The sequence below is a fragment of the Syngnathus scovelli genome, chromosome 7 (assembly GCF_024217435.2).
Source record: "Syngnathus scovelli strain Florida chromosome 7, RoL_Ssco_1.2, whole genome shotgun sequence".
Taxonomy (NCBI): domain Eukaryota; kingdom Metazoa; phylum Chordata; class Actinopteri; order Syngnathiformes; family Syngnathidae; genus Syngnathus; species Syngnathus scovelli.
The window spans coordinates 2,835,991-2,861,041 of record NC_090853.1 but is presented as its reverse complement, the minus strand read 5'-3'; the positions used below and the strand labels follow the sequence as shown (position 1 = coordinate 2,861,041).

Genomic DNA, 25,051 nt, shown 5'->3' with positions numbered 1-25,051 from the left:
GCACAGCCCGCGAGGAGATGTCTTATTAGACTTTTGTGTTTTACGGCAAGTCATCAAACTTTGCTGCCCGATAAGAAAACGTTGTTTTTATTTGTTAAGCTGTTTTGTTTAAAATGGAGTTGCAGTAAAAAAAAATGATTAGCAAACACAAGCCACCATCTGTCCCGGAAATGTGGTTCCGATTTGGGAGCAGTCAGACAAAAATCTCCAAAAACTCAGATTTTTTTTCATACATGGCCTCGCCATATTCAAAATGGCCGACTTTCTGTCAGTTTTGTCACTTTTAATTCCATGCGTTTCTTTTTTTACATTTTATTTTATTTCCGGCATCCTTGTGCGTCTTGAGAGGCGCTTTATAAATGCAATTAATTATTATATCGTGATGAGACGACAACATTTCATACTGCCAAGAGAAACTGACAGATTCTAGATTGATTTTGAAGGACGCCAGGCAGAAATTGATCAAATGGATAATATTGCAGAACCAAAATAAGTGTTGTTGCCCTCTTTCTTGGGCTCTCGCAGCAGGCTGACACCTAGTTAGACATTTACCGGTGACGTCACATGATTCAAAATAGGACTCGGAGACCCACTTTTGCTGTAATCGGATGCACCATCGACCGCTGCCTGGCATCGGCGGCATGCGAGAAACGTGTATTGAGTTTTGAGCTATTCATAATAAAAGAGAAAAATAGAAATTCCAAATCTATTGATGCCACCTCTTTGCCATGATTGAAGATGGTCACTGTAAAAATACAATATCTTTATAACACATGTGCACCCCCTCAATGTTAGTGACTTTTGAAGGAAAGAGGAGAGCAAAGGAAATGAAACCTCTCAGAGAGCACCTGACGTCCTCTTGAAGGTAAAAAATACAAAAGCCCTCGTTGGACGCGCACACTCATTTGTTGTCAGCGGCCGGTTTCCTGTCCGCCATCAATTTCCTCTTGTCAGGAAACAAAACCAAAATGTTCTTTTCGTAGCATTCATTACGCCATGATCGATGATGTCACGGCCACATTTCCGCAATGAGTCACTGCGGCGGCGGCGGCTTGCTGAACATATTGTCCGAATCCACTTAAAAGCGGCCCAGATATCCTGTGAGCACCTTTTATCGCCGAGGAAAATATCTTTTAGTACGACAAGAAGCCATTTAGATTTCATTACAAATGGTACAGAACGACCTGAGATCGTCATCTTAGCCAGTGACAATGAAATGACACATCTACTGTCAGTCAGCCTTTTGTGATTTTTTTTTTTAAAGGCCAACTGTCACTGACATCCAAGTAGGCGACTTTTAATTTATACGAGTAAAGTAAAAAGCAATTGTTATGAAACAGATTATACTCTAGCTTATTTTATCCAGGTCATCCAGCATGTTTGTGGTTTAAATTGAACTCTTTAAGCATGTAGACGGACAATATAGTATACTCAGTCATACTTTTTGTTTTTTTTTTGTCCTTTACGGCTAATATTAGTGCCGCACTGATGAGTTAGGAGTTCTGTTCGAGGCAGGTCAAGCGCTGATTGGCTGCTGCAAATAGGCAAGGACTGCTTCGAATTCAAGCGGGATTCATAACAACACTTCCTTAAACTGTTCCTTATGCTGCCCCCAACTGGCGGAACAGCATATTGATACAGCCCCCACCCCCTCAAAAGTGAAATTTGAAATTGAAAGTACAATAATATTGTGAAGCGCTGTTATTCCTCATACACATTACGATTTTTAGTGGATTGCTGGAACGGATTAATAACATTCCCATCCATTTCAATGGGAAAAGATGTTTTGAGATCTGAGTGTGGAAATGGCGAAAATAAACCATTATATTGCTATTTTCTCCCACATAGCAACAATGTGCTTTAAATAATACAGTCCGTTGCGTCACCGACAGCACGGGGAGCGACTTACGCACGCCACTTGCTGCCCGTACATACTACATTTAAGCCGTCAAGAGACACGGGGAGTCATTTCTTTAGCTTCCTGTGAAATTGCTCAGCCGCCCATAGTGAGGGATTGTGCGAATACAAACAAGGTAACCTCGGTAATGTCGCGCGTCTTTTATTTGGTTTTACTTGTGTTGGGAGAGCAATGCTGACGAGCCAATTACAGCCTACGCTATATCGGTTGCATCCAACAGCATGGCGGCACGAGAGCGTAATCCTCAGGTTGTCTTCTAATTATGATGCTGGGCCTAAAACAGCATTTTTCTTCTTATTATTATAATTCTCGAATGCAAATAAGGGCCAGAGGGGGCCCCCCCCTTTCACCATTAACTTGCCCACCTCCGGTAAACATGCCTCCGGGATGCCTCCAGGGGATTTTTCTCGGCTGTGACAAAATTTGAGGGTCAGAAACAAGACGATATTTCTTACTTTTTTTATAATGAGATTTGATTCGGCCAAAAATTTGATGGGAAATTTACCGGTATAAAGTCTGTCAAGTTATTTTCGCAATTGTTTCACAATTTAAATCATGTTAGGTTAATCGGAGGCTTTAAACTGTCAGTGGAAAAAACCCCATTAACAACAAATAAAATCGAAATCTAACTGAAACGATATTTTGTGAAAAACATTTTATTGAAAAAAAAAACCAGACCTTGCAGGGTTGCGCAACTGGCGCGCAAGACTTAAAGTCAGAGCGTTGATCCCTGCCACGAGGCGAACATTCTAGTAATCGGCGCACTAATTCTTCCCCGGAATCCACCCGAGACCGTTCACTGACACGGCGAACTGATGGAACGTCGCATTATTGCTCCGCCGGGCTCTGCTCGGCCCGGTCAGGAGAAATTGAGGAATTTCGCTCTTCTTAATGGAAATTGATTTGTGCAATTTGTTAAGTGTGACAAGGGCAACTGTGTGTTAAAAAAAAAAAAAAAGTATTAGTAGGTGGATAGACACACGCCCGTGTACGCCCGCGTTTTTTAGCAGGTCATTAAACACACCCCCTCGATGGGCTTGAGTGGACCGATCTGGATGAATCAAATTTGGAAATATTTGCGTCCAGACGAAGGTGAAGGGATGTCAGAATAAACGTTTTCTCGCGTCGGGATCGACCCCGAAGCAAAAATGGAGTGAGATCACATCATGAGAATGTGTGAGCCGGCGCTTATGAAACTCGCACCGGTTTTCTTTCTGTGTTCATCGTCATTTCATCACTTTAGAGAGCCGCAACCAGTGAAGACGCACAATCACCCAATACGGCCGCCATCAATCACTTTTTCCAGTGCATTACCGCCAGAGTGCTCGCTGATATAAATAGCTTTCTCGGTGCCTGGACTTCCGTCGCTATCAGTATTAATTGCACGTGGCACGCGCTTGTCACGTGCGTAACACCGCGGGATCACGGGAAATCCTGATGCACTCCATCAGGATGCTTTCCACCAAATTATCCTGATATTCAATTACTCCCAGTAGATAAAAGGTGTCTATTAGGAGTATGCCGTTTATTCGGAGAGAGGCTTGGATTCGCACCCAAAATCATTTCTTTCAATTTATAACGCAAGTCGGAGCGCTCTAATAATCAAATACAGCGGGATGAGGATTTATCCGATGAGGCCGGTAAAGTGAGCAGCATTTGTTGTTTGCAGCCTCCTCTCGGAAAATGAGCTGTTTTCACATCCGAGCGATTCATTAGAAACACCCCGGAGGCGCTCGGCCCATTAAATTCTGCCCTTTAATTACAACTGCCTCGCACATCAGATAACACTGACACCTGTCACGCCGCAGGAAAGCCGAGATCGTGCCGGCCGGCGTGAAATTTACCCAAAAAAATACAACAAGGCCCGAGGATGAAATATATTTCCTATAAAAGTTTACTGTGCCTACATTTGACCCGTTTAAGCATGTAAAGCGCACCTGCCGAGCGTCCTAACGAGCGCCGACGCCGTCATTTTGCCGTGCTTTTATTTGCCGGCGTTCCCGCTTTATTGCAGGTTTACATTTGGGACCTGTTGTGCGTCGTAATTTCATTGCAGTCACACCTGCGTCACCGTTTTTTTTTCCCCCACCGGCCGATTAATTGGACGCGGAGCAGACTCGCCATAATTAAGTTGGAGCCGCACGCGTTCGTGTTTACCTGTGATTTATCTCGAATTGTGGTTTTCAAGGTGCGCTCCGTGGGCTCCCTCTGGTTCCCCAATTAGCGGCGACCCCCGTGTGATGTTTAATTGTCACAAATAGCTCAATGGGCTATACCGGGAGCAAACCTTGTGATGGTTGCTGCCATTCGGACCCCGGGCGCTAGCAACATGCTAGTTAGCATTTTGCTACCCTGTCTTGAGTCACCCACAGTATTACTATTTAGTCATTATAGTAAAAATCAAAGTTGTTAAATTTGTCAACAGGAATAAAATTTTTTTTAAAAATCTGGTTAACATCACTTAGCATCGTCGTAAAAATAATTTTTTTCGATAGTGTGCAGGTGTACCGAAAGTCCACTATTTGAAGTGGTCCATTAAATAAATGAGGATTGTCTTTTAAAAATCCCGTCATCGCCCTCATTTCAAGCAGCACCCAGACAACAGCTGTCACATTTTTTTTTTGGGTTTGTTTTTCGGATTTGCAAATCTGAGAAAGGATTAAGCACGCTTTTTTTTTTGTTCTTTTTTTTTTTCCTTCTTTCCCTTCTCGTGGGTGGGCATTTGTGTCTATTTCTCAGCACAGTGAATATCAGCTTTCCATTGATCAGGGCCAAGAGGAGTTTGAGCGCTTGGCCCCCGAAGCCAAGTGACGCACGAGGTGATGCATGAAAAGGTGTGGGTGGTCATCTTTATGATGGTGGCCTTTTTTCAAGATGGAATAATATGGGAAGCTATTACAAGCAACAATCCTCTTGAGCTCCCTCCCAAGCCCTGTGTCAGGCCTTTTAGCCCAACCTTCAAGATCCCAGTGGGCGTCAGGAACACCTCAATCCCCCCCTCCGCCCCTCCCCTCTCCCTTTACCCCAGACAAGCTACAGTGGCTCGACTTTCGAATATCTGAAAATAAGCGGATAACGTCTCTTAAGTGTGCAATTCGTAGATATCCAACACTCTCACGTTGGTATTACGGTAATTAGAACCCTTGACACAACTGATATTTCAACATAATAGGTGCAGCAACACCTACAAAATATGTAATAATAACTAACGCATGCATATATTCTTTATAGTCTGCAAAAAAAACCAACTAATTGTACTGTATTGTATTGCCCCCTGCTGGTTAAAGAGGTCCGCACCTGAAGGAGCAGTCATTACATTCTAGCAAAAATGTTGCAAAATCAGTTTAATTCTTTATATTCACTTTAATGATGTTATCGTGACACATTTTCGTTTAATCTAGTACTGTTAAGTGCAATTTATTTAATTGCAGACAGAAATGTGTTGGTGTTGGAACAGATTAATCCAATTTCCATTCATTTCATTGAGGAAAATGGATTTGTTGCCTGGTCTGATCACCGACATCATGCGTTCAATCAAAGGACAATTTGAAAAATTGCCAATTTAAATGGAGGATTGTTAACGATATTACTCAAATGTCACTAATTTGATGCAAAACAAATTTCTCATTAGGTCCAATTTAGGACGTCTAACCTAAAGCTTGAAGTTACGACTAAGCCATAAATAATCTTATTGACCAATAATCCCCCAAATTAAGTTTTTAGCTCTGCACTCAGCCTGTATAAACCTTTTTTAAAATAATAATAAAATCCAGGAACTATTTTTTTTCCGGGTTAAACGTACAATGCAGTTCGGTTATATTCAATGTTAAAGTGCAAGACCGGTTAGAAACAGTTCCATTTTTCAACACTGCCATAACTTTTTTTGGGACGAACACTTAGGCCCACTACGCCACTGTCCCCTCAGTCGTTACGCTGCTCCAGTAAGCTCGAGAATCAATGTCGACCCTAAGCGGATGTTGACGAACTGAAAAGTGAATTTGGCCGACATCACTTTAAAGTGATGCACTGTGCACAAAGGCACCAGCAACTGTGTCCACCGGCCACTTTCCTCCCACCCTCCGCCTCGTCATCTCCCTCCTCGTCCTCTTCTTCCTCCCCCTCCAGACATGATGGCGTGACAGCAGCTTCTCATTCTCGCAGGTGTACACACACACAGGGCGCATTTTTTGTGTGTGTGCGCGCGCGGAAAGATTCGCCTGGGATTCTGTAAACTACCCGGCCATTATCATCCTCCTCCGCCTCCTCCTCCTCCTCCTTTTCACCCCCCCCTTCCTGATCCCTCCCGCTGCACGGAGCACGCCGGCTGGGTGATTTTTGTGCAAAACTCGCTGCGCGCACGGCCGCGCGCGATAGCAACCAAGAGAGAGTGAGCGAGAGAGAGTGCTGAGGACGAAAAAAAACCACGGTGCCACCAAAACCTTGGGCGGAGATTCCATCATGGTTGCGCAAAGGAGAAGTTAGACTGACTGCGCCCTGGCTGCTGCATCTTTTCAATTTTTTTCCCGGATCGCTTCTTTTCTCTTTTTTTTTTTTTGATTCCCCCCTCCGCTGCAATCCTTACACACGCGTGGGATCTATCGGGAGATAAAATCCAACCGCGTGCGTGGGGAGGAAGCGTGATGCGCATTGGTCCTTGAACGCACCTCGGACGCAAAGCCACCTCGAAAGGACTCTGGGGAGCTTTTTTTTTTTTTTGTCGCTAATCTTCCAGAGGTTGGATTTGAATGTTTTTTTTTTTTTTTTTTCCTCAGACATTCATCTCATATCTCTTTTTGGATCGTTTCATCAGCTTCCATTACTCTACGGCCACGCGTCAATTTGGAATACATTAACTCCCGTTTACCGGACTCAAATCGCCACCCCCCTTGAAGTGGAGGCAGCGCGGGAGGGAATCATGTGCACCCCTTCATTAGTGTCACTTTTGGTAAGTGGGAGCAAACACGGGTGGGTCGAGGAGGGAACTCATCACTTATGTGACGCATAGCAACATTTTCAGGAGCAGCACCTGTGATGCAGGTTTGTCTTTGCTGCCCGACGGCTTGAGCAATGAAGCCATCAAGGCGTCTATTGATGGTGTTGCTTACGCTCTGTTAGCCAAGGTCCGCTGGGCCCCCCCGACACTCCAAGGTCTGCATCCCAAGGAGGGTTTAATCGGCTAAAACAGGCACTTTGCTTTCCCAGGGAATGTCACGCTCGCCGGGCGTTCCTGCATCAGCACCGCACACAGACGGGCACTGTTCCTTAACTGAGCTGAATCTTTGAAATCATCCCAAGTGCTGCACTGACTCACTCTCGGGGCGCCGTGCTATTTTTTGCATTCTAGGTAAAAAAAAAAAAAAAATCACTGTGGTATGGAATTTCTCCCGGGAAGTTTGATCCCGTCCAATCGTGGCATCTCGGGGGCTAGAGGGGTCAGTGTCTGATCCGGGTAAATATCACTTCATCACCTCAGCGTCAACAGACGCCTGCGTGTTTGAAGCAGCAGCGGGGTGGGGGGGGGTTGAGGTTGTAAATCTCAAAGAGCCAGGCGGGGTTAGATGGCAATAAGCTTCCGCTCAAAGTCAAGTGAGCGTCGCCACCTTGGCGTTTCCTCCCGCCTTTGCTGTGGAGGAGAATTAGCCGCATTTGTGATCACCCCGAGAGGTTGGGAGGGGGGTACCGGCCGGCTGCGTTTCTTTGCCCCATTAGACTTGCTGGTTCTTGGGGAAAAAAGAAAGAACGCAAATGGCAGCGACATGGTTTTAAAGGACAGCGTGTTCCTATGGAGACGCAATACTTGGCAGCTGTCGCTTGGAATTATGCAAGAAGGTGAAAAATGAAAGTTGGCACAAGCTCTTGGCACATTTCCATGTTGTGACACATGCCTCTTATAGCCACCAGCTCGAAACATACATTAGATGTCAACGTGCGGCAAAGGTCGAGACTTCATGATGGACTTGGTGTAATGTCTCAATGAAAATCATTTGTTCGCTTTAAGATGATTCAAAGGTGTAACAAATGGCTCAATAATCCTTAACAATATTGAATTTATTGCCAGGTTGATGTTTGTGAGGAGATTGCCAATCGTGTGTAGACCATTTTGTTGGTGGAAACATCACATTGTTTTTGTTGACGAGCAGCGTGTTGCCATGGCAACAGTTTGAGGAGAATCTTGGGTTGACCTTGTCCAAAATATCTTGACGAAAGACCCAAAGTTTGAAGATGATCGGATGAAATACCCAAATTGGAGTCGATTAAAATCCGACCTCTGTAAATGACAAATAACGATGGAAAAAGTAAATTCAAAATGGCCGACTTCCTGTTATGTCAGCAGGCAATGCTTGTAATTCTTTTTGTCGTGTGAAGTCTTAAACAGTTCAAAGGGCGCTCAGAAAGGGCAAAATCACCTCCACGTCAAATCTAATGTTTTTAAAATTCAACGAAGCCAAAATGGACACTATCCTTGAGCTTTGCCTCTGTGTTTACTCACAGTTAGCATTAGCATGCGTCCTTTGTCAAGGGCGGCTGACGACGTCCGCTCGGTGTATTGCGAGATGTTACAGCAGAGGCTCCCTCCCAGCACTTGCCGTCACACGTCGGCCTAATGCAATTGAGCAGCACTCCGGTTATCATTTCCAAGCGTCGCCGCTTGCGAGTTTCTTCGCCGGGCCAACCGTCTCGACTGTTGTTCTGAGTGGAAAACTCGACAAAAGTACACAAAGAGGGCTGGCGCTTTCGAGGCTTTTTCCTCTTGTCCGCGGGCTCGAGATTAATGGCTTCTCTCACTTGCCATTCTATTGCATTGTGTTACACCAGCCGCCAGTGGTACGGGTGTCATGTGTTGGCCTTATGAAATCCGGGGACCAGATGACGGTTATCGGAGACTGCAGGAATGAGAGTGCAGCGGCCAACTCCGGCTATTGATCTGCCAGACGACTTTGCAAGACAATGGTAGCGAAACTTGCCTTTGTGCAGACATCGACGTTTGAAGCCGCACACATCTGCTCATTGTTTAGAGATCTTCGAGTAACTCTTGCCAGTTTCGAACATTCGCTATTAACGCCCTTCAATGTTCTTCCTTGACATTTGCGTACGAAATATACACGGCAAAATTTGTCGTGTATGTTGCGGTAGTACTCGAGCGGTCGTTTTTGACCTTTTCAATGCCACGCACGACTTAAGCCCCTCCCCCACCCACCCCCTCCAGTCAAGTCATATTTCATCCATCCGTCTTTTTTCTGTTGGCTTGTTCCCACTAGGGACAACTGAAACCTGTCACAGCCGGCTTCAGGCAAGAGGCGGAGCTTTACCGGACAGGTTGCCAGACGATAGTTGATCTCAAACGGAGTTTATTTGAAATAGCGCTAAACCAAACAAGGTTGTTTTTTATTTTGCACCATCCTGATTTGTTATGGAACACCATAACACGAGAGAGAGGTTAGCATATGTCGATATTTTATTGATCCCAAAGGAAAGTGTGGAACACAAACAGCTGACAACAAATTTCTTCATTTCAATAATAATAAATGGGCATTTTTTATTTGCCTTTTTTTTTTTTTTTTAGTTCAAAATTTTTTTAGAGGCTTTTAATATTCATCTGATTTTTTTTAGGGGGGGAATCCTACATTATACTTTTTTTAAAATTAATATTTACTATAGTGTGATGTTTTTATGCCGCTAGTACACAAACAAAGTGAAGAAGGTCATTAGCTTTGTTCTGATGCAAAAAATGAACTTGCTATTTAAAGCTCGTTTTAAATTCAGGTGCGGATAAACAATGGTGGATTAGTGAATATTACGCTGCTCACCGTGACGGCCTTGGAGGATGCCGGCAGAGGAAAAATAACTTGGCAATTAAGTAGGAGCAATCAAATAGCTAGTTCCCCAAGACAACCCCCCCCCCCGCCCCCCCCCCCCCCCCCCACCCAATCCCTTCCCGACGCTCCAATTGCATATTAAAGGTTGCATAAATGTTCTGATTAGGATGTCACAAAATCAATTCACCTTACTGTGACATATTAACAAAAGAATAATTAGCCTTCAACATTTTGAAAAAGTGTTGGCAATTAAATCAAGTGAATTGAACGTAGGCCTTACCACCGCAAAATGACACTTGCGGAATTTGCCAGGGTCGTTTTATTAAACGATGGAATTTTGTTTCACCCCACGTTTCCAGGACAAATATTTTTATAAGCGATAAAAGCAAAGGGCTGCACTTCGAATTCCGCCAGACGAGTGATATTAAGTAGGCCTGGCCTTTTGACTACCTTTTAATGAACGCATTCCTGAAATCTCCAAAATGTGTAGCAGATGTTAATGACCTAGCCAGTTATTTGGCAACCCCCCCCCCCCCAAAAAAAAAATTCTGTCCGTCTGAACCAGGCCTCTGAGAATGCTGGCTCGTTAATTTTCATTAACATTTCAAGCTGTCCGGACTGCACATTTGAAATAAATCGCAATCTTTGCCTTGTGTAACTCGGGGGTCTAGTTAAAATCAATTGATCAAACGCAAAGCGGGGGGGGGGCGCGTTCCGTCGATTAAACAAAGTCAAACGCAATGAAAAGTCTCGCCAGCAGGACTCCAGGTAGTCTGTTTGCTAAATCCATGTTTGTGAATTAAAATGTCATTTAGTGCATGTGCCGAAAAACAAGGTGAGCGGCGGAAAGCATGTCAAAAGGAGTCACGAAGGTGCGACCGGAATCGGCGGCGGATAGTCGGGTGGGCGGCTTGTGAAGGACGTGGAGGGAGGGACAAGCTGTCTGCTGGAAGGATGCAGATTGACAGCAAGTTGTAGGAAGGGGGCGGCCGGGGGGGGGGGCTGGGGGGGCTCGTGCTTTGAGGGATGATATTGAGCCACATGCTGTGCTCAGTAAGCGGCGTCCTAATCCAAACGAATAATATCATTAAAGATGTCCGCCGCCGCGGGAGCCCTGACACATTTTCAATTCCGAGAAACATGTGGGCAAAGTCTGTCCAATAGCCTGATGATAAGCAAAATGACAATCGTGAACTCCGAGGTGGCCGTAGTGAGATTGTTTATTTACAAGAATTCTTTTGGCGAGCGGCTCTTCTCGCAGCACGAGGTTAAAGCTGCTAGTCTACTCGTCGACTAACGCTGCGTTGTGAGGATTAGCTCAAAGGAGATTAAATGGGACTCGTGCTTAGGGACACCTCGCGGGAATCAACAGGTGGTCAGTTAGCGCAGCGTGTGGAAATGATTTGCTAACAATCATTCGTAGCCAGGTTACTCGTTTAAATGCTAATCCCAAAAATGGTCGTTTAAAGGATTGTATACTTTCCGCAAATGTGATTGGTCGGATCAGATCGGCAGACATTTTGCTTATCGTGCAAAATCGATGATTGTTTGTCATGTCATAATTTTCCGATTGAGCAATGATGTCATCGACCGCAGTCTCTAAATAATTCAAGGCTTGTCATCGAAACCAGCCCCACCCCTTTCTCCATTTTTCGTGAATGTTTATCAGCCTTATTGATAGAATATTTAGGCTTTAAATGGTATAAAAAAAATGGTGGACACAAATTTAGACTTTTTTGTGGGTTAGCTTGCTAAGTTAGCGAACGAAATATGTATGTTACAACAAAAATCCAGTTGTGCCAAACGCAATTTTTTTCTTTTTGTCGGTTAGCTTGCTAACTTAGCTAAATATGTATGTCACAACAAAAATCCCGTTGTGCTATACGCAATTTTTTTCTTTCTGTGCGTTAGCTTGCTAACTTAGCTAAATATGTATGTCACGACAAAAATCCAGTTGTTTTAAAATGTGTTAGCGGACGAGAAACATTGGCAGTGTGTGTTTCGTGCTATTAAACTTGCAGAGGGGAGCAGCTTGCGGCCGGGCCCCTCCGCCATTGACCTGGAGGTGACATTGATTTAAATCATGCTTTCAGCAGCCGTATCTGGACTTATTGATCAATATCTCCCCAGGCCCGGAGAAGCATTTCCTTTTGGCCGTCTTGAGAAAGCCAATTAAGCTCTCAATGAGAATTTGAAATGCTGGCAGCGCCATTAAATAATGCATAAGCACAATGAATATGAGCGTGAAGCGCTTCTCCGAGCGCGGGGTCTCGCTCGTTCTTTTGTGCTCGTCCAATCCAAGAGCCGGTGGATAAATGCGCCGGCGTTTAATGCACTCGTCATCCTAGCGGAGGAGCATTAGGACGGAGATAATGCCTTTGTGAATTCACTCGACTTCATATGAGCGATTGTTGGAGCTCCCTCTCGTATTGATGTATTTGCCAGCGAGAGCCGGCGTGCACGCTCGTCATCAGACCTCCTTGTTCTGGGCCTCGCTGGAGATGTTGAACCCTACGGCCTATTAAAAGGCTGCCAGACGGCAAAAGCACTTAACTCTTCTGCCGGAGTGAAGAGTGGCGGGCGTCAACTTTCTCTTGTTTGCTTCAAAGTCATCCGCTTTAATACACGCGCATGCATAATGTAGCAACCGACTCGGTGGAAAAAAAAAAAAAGCCCCGTAAAGTCTCACTATGGATTTTTATTTTTAGCTTCTACGTGGAGTTTTATTGCCAAGGGGATGTGAAATCGCAATGACGCACCAGCCAAGAAAATTATGGCGGCGGCTGTTGACATACTCGAAGCTTGTTGACTTCCTTTAATAGATGTGTCCTTGAGTTAGCATGTTAGCACTTAGCATCGGCAGCGTAGATCTCTCACCGGGACCTTGATGATGTGCTTGAGTCATTCTTTTGAAGCGCACTCTATTTGCAGCTGAGTCTCAGCTCGAGCTCTCCAAATTAATCGGAGAATTTTTTTATAACACTTTCACGTAAAGTAAAATTTCATCCGATTAATCGATGGAATAATCGGTAGAATAAAAAAAAATATTCCACAGTGACAGCTCTTGTATTCATTTGGTTTAGGAGTGAGCTGGGGACACCATGGACGGGTGGATGAACCCAACAAACATTTTATCCGATTAATCGATGGAATAATCGGTAGAATAATATTTTTTAGTGGCAGCTCTTGTAGTTATTTGGTATAGGAGGACTGAGATTGGAATCCAGAATCTAATAACAGAATTTTCTAGTATCGCTGTGCGGCCCCCCGAAGATTCAATCGATGGAATAAGATGTAAACGATAAAAATGAGGATTCACACCAAAGGGTTTGGGTTCGGTCGAAATATTTTCACGTGTAGTTTGTAAATCCAGCCCAGGAAGCCGTGACGGAAGATCACCTTGACCTAGCAACAATTAAAATATCCTCACGTTCAGTTAGTTTGTTCAGCGCTGCAAATAGCCTCGGGCTGCTTGTCAGTTAAGCGACGCACCGCTTTGATATTCAACCGCGATTGCCGTGATCCGATTGTGTTGCTCTAAGCCATATTGATCCACGGCGGCCACTATTTCATAATCCTGTATCGAGTGTCTAAAACCAGCCAAAAGTACAGCTGACAAAAGTCATGAATGGCCAAGTGTTTGAAAGCAGCGCCGGTGGGGAATGAGGATGTCAGGATTACGCGTGTACGGGCATTTTTCGATATCGACTTATCGACCAAAAGAGACGCATCAAATCTTTGCGCCGCCTAATGGTGCGCAGTTGCGACAAACGCCGGCCCCAGAGCGATTTCAAAGTGACACTAATTCAGAGACGATGCAGCGGTGGCGTTGGTTCAAGTCAGACCTGTGGCTGACACAGACGGAGGTGGTCCAAATTGAAAGGATGAAGCTCAGTGTGGTTTCCGACACTCACACTGTTAGTTGCAAACACATCTGAGTCACTGATGAGCGGAGACGTTGGACGCTTGCCCGGATTGCGGAAGGCTGAAAGTTATTGTTGCCGGACTCGCCGCTTATCTTTCTCGTTCAACTTTAGCTTCATATGCTACTGTTTGAATTCGTTTTAGGAGCCTAAAGACGATTCTTTCTTTCGTGAGAGAAATCGTTCCAAAAAAATGAATCACCCAAATGTATGACCACAATTGTTTGTAGCATTCACGTTTACAAAAATCCCAAAAAGAAATTGCTGTTAGCATGACTAGCATAGCTAACTAATCACACACTTTAGCTTGGTACATTCCATAGCCTAGCGCATGCTATAGCTATAGAGATTCAAACCCAGAACCTCTTGGCTGTGAGGCAAACACGCTAACCACTAGCGCTCAGTGTCGCCATCTATTTACCAGTTACTTTCAACGACGAGAGAAATTGCTGTTAGCATGACTAGCATAGCTAACTGATCACAGACTTTACCTTGGTACATTCCATAGCCTAGCGCATGCTATAGCTATAGAGATTCAAACCCAGAACCTCTTGGCTGTGAGGCAAACACGCTAACCACTAGGGCACAATGTCGCCTTCTATTTCCCAATTACTTTCAACGACGAGAGAGAGAGTCGAATTTCCCAAGGGCGACGGCGGTGCCAAGCGACTGAATGAAGTTAGTGTGTGTTCACTTTGACTAGAGCAGCACTTTTCTTGAGGTCGCCAAAATAAACGGTTGTTCAGCACAATGCTATTCGTTTCTCCCGACTGAAGGACACTTGAGCGCATTGCCGTCTAAGTTCTTGCTGACAAAGTGTCAAACGCCGCTCAGGAAATCCATCCGTTTGATCAACATCTATCGGACGTTTCCATCTTTGATTGTCGTGGGGTTTTAAACGACGCGGCTGGTTCTCGCCGCTTGTTCCCCTGTCTGCGAAAATTGTCCGCTGACTCGGCGGACAGCACAGCACGAAATTTTTTTCCCAGTGTTGAGTCAACAGCCTCGTTTTTGTCATTAGCTTAACGCCGCCGCGACCATTGTATCGCGGCGGCGTGTCAGCTCCCGTCAACTCTCGAGCGTATCAATGTCAACGCTCAGTCATGCATGTTTAACCTGAGCTATGAGAGGCCATTTTAAAATCCAGCTGGACCATTTGGCGCTGGACCAGTTTCATTCAGAATGATTCTGTCATTGGGCTTGTATCACAAGACTGAATGATCACTTGAGACCCTCAGAAGTCAATCTGTTTGAGGCGGCCTCTGAAATCCATTTTCTGTAGCACTCGAAACCAAATTAGGGTCTTGGATGAGCTGGAGCCAATTCTACCCGACTTGGAACAAGAGGCGAGGTTCATCCTGGACTGCTCACGAGGCAATCCTAGAACACAACACATTCAGACACGTTCACAATGAGCAGTTAGCTAGCTTTTTCTTTTTTTAGCTAGCTAGCTAACCGCTTGATTTATGCAGCCGTATTTTTTAATCATTCAAATTTAGCATGAACATAACTCATTTTTATTTTAACTTTACAGGAACTTTGAATTTAAAGGTTGAACCGATTTAATTTTGGTGAGGATCCACTGTGTTTGAGCGGAATTCTATTACCCCTGCCGTGGACGTTTTACTTGACATTTAAAGCTCCTCACCACAAGTTGTACATTTTTACGACTCGCAGTCGAATTCACGCCTCCCGTCTTCTCTTCTGCATCGCAGTGCGCCATTCTGACTCATTACCATTTGAATTTACACTTCGGAATCGCATTAGCGCCGAAAGTACATTTTAGCGTTTGTCTGCCAGATCGGCGCGACCGCCTTCGGAATCCCACACAAACCGCCCTCTTTGTTCAAAAGTGCATTGCTCGAAAATCAGCGTCTGCTTTTATTACAGATGAGACAGTTCAAGGATGAAACTGACGTGACGGCGACAACGCCTCGGCTATACGTGCGTGCGGCGCGTCATTGTGTCTCCACCGTACAACATCATTTCAATTTCAGTCGGGGACATTGCTGTAAACAGAGGGCCTGAAAAGGCAATTTAGTGAGCTACTGATAATATCTGACGTGGCTTTATTTGTTTCTCGGCAAGGAACAAAGAGCACACTTTGGTTTGTGCAGCTATACGTCTAGTAATAGTCTTTCCTCGACTACATTTTGGTCCACCCTCAACTCACAAGCTGAAATAGCAATCTGGGTGCTCGTGTGATCCGTCTATTGTTGAACCCTAACCCTCACACCCTCCTGTCCAGCTAATGTCACACTTGTTGCAGAACTGTGAGGAGAAGTACTCCCACCTCAGATTTGAACCCGAGTGCGATGGGTTAGAAAATAGCAGTCGGGGTAGTGCATTCTCTCTGCCGCTATCAAACACATCTGAGAAGGCTTCGAGCTAGATGGTCTCTATTGTCCCACTTCTGGCACGGTCTGTTAAGAAAGACCCGGAATTGGGTAGTTGTTTCAAATGACACAGATTCAAGGTACGACCTGGAGGAGTCGTACCTTCAGGATCTAGATCTTGGTGAAAAAAAAAAAAATCTGTAGACAAAGTCCGACATCAAATTAGAAGAACATTCTGTTATCCTACTGAAAGTTTCCCGCCGCTTCACAAGTGTTCAGTTTTGATCACCCGAGTGCTACACCCATTACTGGAATCCATCAGACCGGGATAACCTTCCCCAAGGTCCTTCTCACGTCGCAGATGGCCTCACAGACGTCTCGCAACTTTCGAGAGCATTTGTTACAGAATTCCGGGGGGGGGTTACAACAAATAATAAGCCTGGACAATAAACCGACTTGAAAAACTGGTCAATTTTGTGAAGTTTCCTCAATTTAGCGTTTTCAGGTAGTCCCTGAATCCAAGACAATCCTACTGCTTAAGGTGTCCAGATCTCAATTAAGTTTGATTGTTCGTCAAATGACTTTGGGGCTGTTTTGTTTACAATTCCGTCCCGAGGCCAGGTGGGCGACATTGACTTACATGAGATGCGACCTCGGCCGTAACGTTTGCGGCATCGTCCCGAACTTCACGGTTGAAAGACAAAACAGCAGCGCGGCGTCCTCGCTGCACCTGCCTGTCAAAGACGATGACACGGGAGCCGGTTGAAGGTCAGCTGCGCGTTTGTGACGTACGGAGACGGGAAGCGGCTATTTTGGCAGCGAGACCATCGGGCCCGCCGGGCAAAGGAAGAATCTATTAAAGGCAGCCGAATGTAACAGTTTGATGTTATAGCCGCCGTCTTTTAATTATACAGACGCTGGCTTGTATTAAGAAGAATGTTTCTTTCATTGACGTCTTTAGTGGGCTTTGTAAATTGCTGGACCAGCCAGGACATCGTTATGGTCATTGTTTTTGTGGCTGTGTAAGAATTGGATGCGATAGCATTTTTAAAAAAAAAATATGCTAGCGATGTTTTTTTTTTGTTGACGTAGCTGTCTTTACCGGTCTTTCAAATTCACGCTGACGTTGACTTGTGATATGAAGGCTTTGGTTTTTTTTGTCGACGTATTTAGTGGTCTAGTGGTGAGGCGAGCAGGGACACCGCTCGAGTTGATGTTACTGTCAGAGCCGAGTGCCAAACTTAACCTCGCCGTAACGTGACGCGTCGTAACGACGACAAGTTGACAAGACTGGGTCTCGAGAGGAAAGGGGGAATATAAAGTGACGTACATATTTTTTTTTCGATTTTGTGTCGTTATTATCGTGAAGGCTCTCTGAAAAACTGCTGTGGCTGGAATATTAATCACACTTCAAGCTTGTAGTAGGAGTCGTGGAGCTAAACAACATTCACCCCAGTTGCTGCTTTAAAGAGCGATTATCTTGCCAACTGTTTCTTCGTGCTTCTTTGAAAAGTGATTATCTTCCCAAAGACAAACAGCGCGTGTCCTTCCGGAGCTGTCCGATACGTGCATTTATCGACTCCTTTGACCAGTTTTGGCGAGGCGATTAGATCGCTATGACAAAGTGCTTTCTCTCTTGTGAGACCGATTGACTCGACGGTTCTCAGTAGCGCGGATTAGCGACCTCCTGCAGCTCGGATTTTTCGGCGGGAGGTCGCGAGCCGTCGCCGAAGGGCGTCATGTATGTTTGCTCTGGCGAAAGACACTTTGGTGTTCACAGCTACGCTTCGTCTGGTTTATTGGCCCTTTTACCTGTCGCGGTTCACATCACGCTTTGAAAATGTGTCAATTTAGCAATCCTGAAGGCCAAAGCTGAATGATGACTTTTATATCGACTAAAGAACGTTCAGCTGCTTCATTTGAGTTTTTTTTCTAAAGTTATCGGCCAGCAATAAACGTCAGGGTCGTTTTGGTTGCTTCCAACTAGCCGCCTGGCTAGAATAACAAACAAATAGGAAATGTATTCTATGTTGGAATCATATATTTATGTATTTTTGTGCCCATGATGTTTAGTGACAGAAGGAAAACTATCATGCTATCACAGAATTTAAAATTGCAGCTCTAAATTATTTGTTTTAAATATTTGAGTAAATGAAAACAAAATTTTTCCCATTAAACACAATCTATTTTATTTTTAAACAAAAACTTGCCCCCATGGGCTATTAATTATTATTATTATTATTATTATTATTATTATTATTGTTATTATTATAGATCATTCTACATTATTATTATTATTATTATTATAGATCATTGTACTTTAACAGATTGGAAAGGCATCTATCGTGTTGCTCCCTTCCCCGCTCGCCAGAAGGAGGGGGAAAAAAAATTTAACTGAAGGCAATTAACCTCAAAGACTTGCCTCGTTTACTCAGCTCTGCAATCATATTGTGCCCTGCTTAGACCTCCCCTAAAAAAAAAAAAAAAAAAAATAGAAGAGCAACTAATTACTGGTGACAGCCATAATTAGCAGTTGTTGAAAGTGAAACTTTCTGAAACTTTTTGAACAGCGTGGCAACCCGTCAAACGGGTTATCTTGCCGGTATAGAAACATATTGAATGTTTTTAAAAATTATAGTATAATACAAAAAAAAAAACGATGTCCCAAGGGATGTTAAAATTTCCCCTTTATGCACCGTGACAACATAGCCCAGCATGACCTAACTGATTGTATGTATTAAATTTCTATTAAAATCCAGTCAGGCCACGGTGACATTGTTGAAAAGGTGGAATTGCTTTCTAGGTAGGGAAAAAAAAAAAAGTTAAGTATCCCTTAAGAGGATTTATTGAGGCGGTGATAATATAAAACTTGCCTTTTACTTCTGTTGGACCAGCAGCTCATATGTTATGAATCAAGTTAGTACTTCAGCCCATAATGGAGTGTAATGGCGCAAATGTGCGAACCTTTACATGTGCTCTACTATTTACTGCAGACGCACTCAAACTGCTTTTTTTACGATTCATCGGCGAGGGGAAAAAAAAAATAAAAAATCTCAGTCAGCCCACAGTTAGACTCCGCTGTATTTATGGACGGAATGAAAGGTCTACGGCGCGTCATCAAAGTGACGGAAAGCTCCGGATAGCTCACGGTCACGTTGTCATATGTCTTGTTACCGCCCTGTGCCGTAAAAGCAACGTATAAAGTCAATCTCGTTCATCGGGAACGGTTGGAATATTGGAATAAACCTCGCAATGATTAGTTTTATGGTGATTGCTTGGGAATATCTGCACGGGGATAAAATGCTGGGTGTATTCGTTTGGTTAAGTTTGTCTTTTTTTTTTTCTTCTCCCAAATTTGGTACTTTGATTGATTTGTTGTAATGATTTATTCCTGCAGTTCCTTGAATGTTGCCGTCGCTCTGCTAACGGCTATTTTTTTGTAAATTTTCTCCCAATTGAAAATATGAGATTGTTGTTATAGACTTTAAATTTTCTGGATTTTACCTTTTGGGGACGGCATGTACGATCACTTCATATTTTATTTTTGGCCCAGTTTTTAGACTGATCCCCTTATGTAATTCAGAAGTTGCCAGCAATCCCTGCGGCTTGTTTGTTGTTGCTGTCGGCCTCTTCACGGCCTTGGTTTGTGGTAATTATGTTGTGTTCTTAATTTGTAACGTACACGATGATGGAGATGTTGGACAGAGTTTCGGCTCGTCCCGTGAGGAGTCGACGCGATTTATTTGGCACTGATTTTAAACTGGTTGACCTTCCACTTGTACTTGGCAGAACTCCCCGCAACTTCCAGCAATTTACTGCAGGCTTAAAAGCCAAGAGGGTGACTTTTGTTTTAGTGTATTGAGCTCGTATCTGAAAACTTTTTTTTTTTTTTTACGGAATTAAGACTATTGGGGATTGTTGTCAGGTGTAGGGCACATTGCGTACTTGCCAGAAATCGGCTGTTTTTTTTTGTCTCCCCCTATGGGCCTCTCTGAAGCCACCCTGACCAATTATAATCGTTCTCCTACCTTAACCTTGGAACGTTTTTCGATGTTTTATTCCGTGTTTCTGTTAACGCCTTAAACTGCTCAACCCAAATTCCACTCTACAGTTTCAGACTCGTTTGGGTATCCGAATGATTGCCGGTTTGACATCAAGTGTGAAAGATTGGGAAAGTAAAGAGTCCTCCCGGTGCAGAGGGGCTTGTTGTTTGGCAAGATGCGTTTGGTCGGATTTCACGCTAGCGTGTACTGCGTCGTAGCTGTTCCAGGAGGACTTTTGCGCCTCTCCCCCGACATAAAAAATATCCAAGCATTACGGCGTGCTCGCAGTTTATAACAATGTTCATCTCTCCGCCTGACAAAATCAAAGTGACGCCACTCGCTTGTAAGACAAAGGCAAGACAACAAACGGAAACTCGTGGAAATTCTCATTTTTTTGCGACGCGGCTGCCGGAACTAGCTCTTCAGGTTATGTTACGATCGAATGATGACTTCTTTTCATTCGGGCAATTAATAAATCTTCACGTATGCAAATTGGAACACGTAGGATCGTGCGGTGGAGTTAATGTGATGCTAATTAAGAGGGCATTAAGGAGCTCTAATTACGCCCGCCTTGGATTTGATGTTTTTCCCCGGCTCGGTGAGAGGATCTTCCGAGGAACTCGATGGGAAAACCGTTCGGATCGTCTCAGATGTGTCCATCGTCATTTAGAACAACAGACGGATTAGATCTTTTGACTGGGACGGTTGACAAATTGTTTCGATATTTCGCTGCTTACTAAGAGGCTCGGTCATCGTTTTCGTGTCGAGGATAAAGAATATATCCCCGTGAAATCGTCTGGTAGCTTTCGTCATGGGACGGCGGCTTTCCCACCTTTCCCGATGAGTTACTTCTTCCGCCGAGTGATTAAGTGGCGAGCGCCTCTCCGAGCAACCCAAAGCCCCATCAGAGGGATGAAACGACGATAACGTCGAAGATCTCTTCCGGCTGAGAGCGCACGGGGCATTAGCGCGGTAATAGCGGACGGATCCCACCCCCATTTGATCCGCAGCTGGAGGAGGACAAGTTGATTGAGTGACTGCGATAAGACGGCTCAGCAGCTAAGCGCTTGCTTCCCTTGTGTCTTGATTTCACTGTATTTTGACAACACAGTGCCGTTAATAAGGTTTTCTATCCTAATCGGGGTGGGGGGGGATTGTAGCGGCGTTCAGGCGTGATTACATTACAGGCGTCGGTGTACAGTCGTGTCACTTGACGGCGGATCTGAAATATGGAGGCTTGCCACCGCCGTGTCAAATTAATCATAGGGTGGAATAGCATCTCGGTGGTTCCGAGCTAGCGGTGAGACAGCTGGTTGCCACTTGTCTGACTTTGTCTCATTAGACGGTCCCACGTTTGTGTCTCGCGTCGTCGTTTCTTCTGGACTCGTTGGAAGCATTTGAACTGACGCCGTCGAATTATCTGATTGCGAGATACGCTAATTGCGGCCATCCTTCATTAGGTTCTGTTATAGTTTTGCTTATAATTGCTTTTGTTGAGGATTTGATTGGAAGATTTGGGACAAAGTATTCTTGAGCAGTTGGAACACTCCTACCTTTTAAATCAAAACCGATTTTTCGATTCCGATTGTTCGTCCTTTGATTGCTAGCAATTCTTATGTAGCAATTTTTGTGCATTTTTTTAAATAATGAAATGTACTCTAAAATGTTTTAATAGCATATATATCATTGCCAAGTCACTTTTTGCTACCATTAAGTGGCTCGTAACATGTGGTAGTTATTTTTTGTAGAGGATAAAAAATATATACCTGTTATATGTCTACATGTGTTGCTCCACCGTTGGGTCTTCAGCACATCTACTTTTTATAGTTTACTTTGACAAATTCAGTAGTGCATTGGAATTTGGTACTGAAACATGCAGCCTGTTAAGCCTCAGTGGAACAACCCCCCTCGCCCCCTCCCTCCCTGCTGTTGTCGTATTAGCACAAAAGCCCGGAGTAATGCACGGCGATATACGCTATCGTGATGCCTTGCGCGGGCGGATTGCAGCCAAACAACAAATGCTCTTTTAATGGAAGGATGTGGACTGAGTGGATTTTTTTTTTCCCCTTCCGCTCTGATCGCGTTAGAGTCCGTCTGTCTGATGGAATTAAGTCCCAAAAAGCATCCGTGTGGTCTTGTGGCTCTGTGTGCTTGTCTTTGCCGTGCAGGCTTTTTATTTTATTTTTTTAAAACACGTCACTGTTTGATGTGGTGCCACGGCAGCAAAACACCCCGAGAACCCAATCGTGGCATGGCGCTCTCTCAGTTGGAGAATGTGGCGGGTGTGTAATTGTGATCTTCCTTTTTTTTTTTTTTTTTAAAGCCCAGCAGGGATACTCTGTCACTTGCTACTCATCTCTTTCTTCTCCCTACATTCTCTCCCCCCCCCTCCCCACCCCCAAATAACTTCCTAGGCTTTCTTAGAAGTTGTGAAAGAAAGTTTTACACTTTGTCATGATTTTTTAATGCCTGGGCCACAAGCGGCGGTTAAATCAACCCTCCTCAAATGCCGTACGAGATAATGCAGGCGAAGATGTAAAAGATTCCTCATCCCGAGCAGATGCCGCGTCGGTGTTTGACTTGAGGGATAGCGTTCCTCTCAGCATGGGTCTGGTCTAATCGCTGGCCCAACATATGGCGGAGGAGCCCGTAGCGCTGTCATTTTGGTCCAAGCGCACTTCACAGGCTCAAACGGAATTGGCTGCAGGTGCAATACGTTTTTGCGCGTGACAAAGCGTGTGTGGGCAAGTCGATGCAGACACAAACAAAAAGCAGCACAGTTGCCGGAACGCCCCCGGTGATCGCCTCCGTTTTGGATTTATGCATCAAATAAACGCTACGAACATCCGCCGAGGTTTGCGCGCTCAAACTTCTCGGCCGTCTTCCAACTTTTAGGCGTGATTCAACTCGGAAGGTTGGTTGTAAATATTGGTTGCGGTACTGAACAAAAGAGAAAAAAAAATTAAACATCTTTGTAGATGTAGCCGGTGCAAGTAAACAAGACGGAAGAGGAAGCCAGGTGACTCTGGGCAGAAGCCTGTGAGTGTTTTTCTTTTTTTTTAAAAAACTGCAGATGGGAAATAAATTCAAGATAAAGGGTGATTGTTAATGTGTAAAAAGTGCTGATTTGATAATTATTCAAACTAAGACTTTAGGATAAGGGAAGTTTTTTTTAATGCCTATAAGCACCCAAAGTGCATCATCAGCGAGATTTTAATACGTTATTATTTTACGACTGAATGCAAATATTTTCGGCAAAGTAATGTGCGACCTTAATCTAAATTCAATTTGCAAACAGATGTGGTGTAAATAATATACAAACAAATGGAAAAAAGCCTCCAGGCTACTTCCTGGTTGGCCTTGAGCACCCAACTTCCAAATAGGGGCACATTTTTTTTGGGGTGGTGGATGCCTAGAAAATAAAATTAAAAAAAATTCCTCGTCTTTATTATAGAGGGACACCGTACCATCCATCCATCCATCCATCCATCCATCCATCCATCCATCCATCCATCCATCCATCCATCCATCCATCCATCCATCCATCCATCCATCCATCCATCCATCCATCCATCCATCCGTCGCAGTGTGAAAAGTCTTTCGGCTGCATTTGTTTACTTTCTCTCAAGAAAGGATTCATCATCAATCGTTGCGGTGCTACTTTCGTAGCACCAAGGGACTTTAAAAAAAAAAAAAAGAAAACTCGCTCAAACTTAGTAAATCAAGGCTAAAACTTTTGAGATTGCCTCTCTGTCTTTTTACTCGGTTCAATTTATTTAGATTTATGTCCTGATTGTGACTGCACTTTAAATTCTCTTCTCACTTTTTAAATCTGTTTTGGACTATTACGATTCATTCCTTTGACATAAGCTAGCCCAACCTCTTTTGCACGCCACCCTAATACCTCTTGTTTTTGGTGAAAAGCTTTCCAAATTGCCTTGTCGTGTGCGGAAAAGGTGGCGCGCAAATCAACCGAATTTGCCTCGAAGGCAAAAAAAAGGAACCCGCATGGGGAAGGCCGTATTAAGACGAACGGAAATTAACAGACGCAGTCAGCTTTTAAGTGCGCGACACAAAAGCTGTCTGGTCTAGAACGAGAGACTGGAAAGAAAATCAGAGCCAGTCGCTGACTCCCACTCTAATTAAAAAATATCAGGATATCAAAGCTTAGTGAGCCAAGGCGGCAACATGGAATCCAAATGCTTGACAAAACTGTCAGAGTGATAAACATTTAAACGAGAATGACTTTTTGGAGCGCAAGAAAAACACGGCGAGACTTGTCTTCATAACAACACTCGATAATTAAAGAGTTTGAGTGAGTTTCATGACGGAGATGCTCTGACAGGGCTAATTTTTTTTTCACCCCCCCCTCCCATTCGATGGAGGCTGCCCGTGAATAATTAGCTCAGTTGGAGCTTACTTCTTAAGGAGCTTAAGAAGTGCTATGAGCTAAAGTATAAGCCAGCTTAGTGAGGTAAGTCATGTACAGCAGCCATTGACCACAGTCTTTGCTTCTGAACGAAGGATGGCGGGTGAAATGTCCACTTTTCACCTTCAATTATGGCAGCAGTGTCAAATTTATTTTTGTCGCCGGCCGCATCGTTGTCATGGTTTGCTTCAAAGGGCCGTTAAAATTGTCTCATTAAAAATTGTCTCATATATATATATATATATATATATATATATATATATATATATATATATATATATAGTATAGGCTACACAACAAACTGATTTAGTTTTCAAAACAGACTAATAAAAACTGTTTAAATATTTAAAAATGAAATATTGAAATCAAATATTTAAAAAGAAAAATTATTTAAAAAAAATGTACAGTTGTAAAAATTGCTAACAATATCTCTATTTTTTTAAAAGTGAAAACAATTTGAAATTTCGGAATCAACATGAATTTGAGACACCTGCGAATTACGGTCATCACAACTTGAGGATGACGACGTGTAGATTTAAGATTTAAAAAGCTTGTAAAGTCATTTTTGTGACTTGTTTCTAAATA

The 25,051-nt window shown here is 43.9% G+C and overlaps 1 protein-coding gene across 4 annotated transcripts in view; it reads left to right on the top strand.

The window, feature by feature from the left end:
- lrfn1 (leucine rich repeat and fibronectin type III domain containing 1) overlaps positions 1–25,051 on the top strand; it is a 102,611-nt gene that overhangs the window by 13,992 nt on the left and 63,568 nt on the right. For 3 of the 4 annotated variants that reach the window (XM_049725285.2, XM_049725280.2, XM_049725284.2), the window contains exon 1: positions 6,058–6,863. The exons of the other annotated variant lie outside the window; for it this stretch is intronic. The gene's annotated coding sequence lies outside the window, so the exon portion shown is untranslated. Of the gene's footprint in view, positions 1–6,057; positions 6,864–25,051 lie in introns of those variants that run through there. 4 annotated transcript variants of the gene reach the window in all.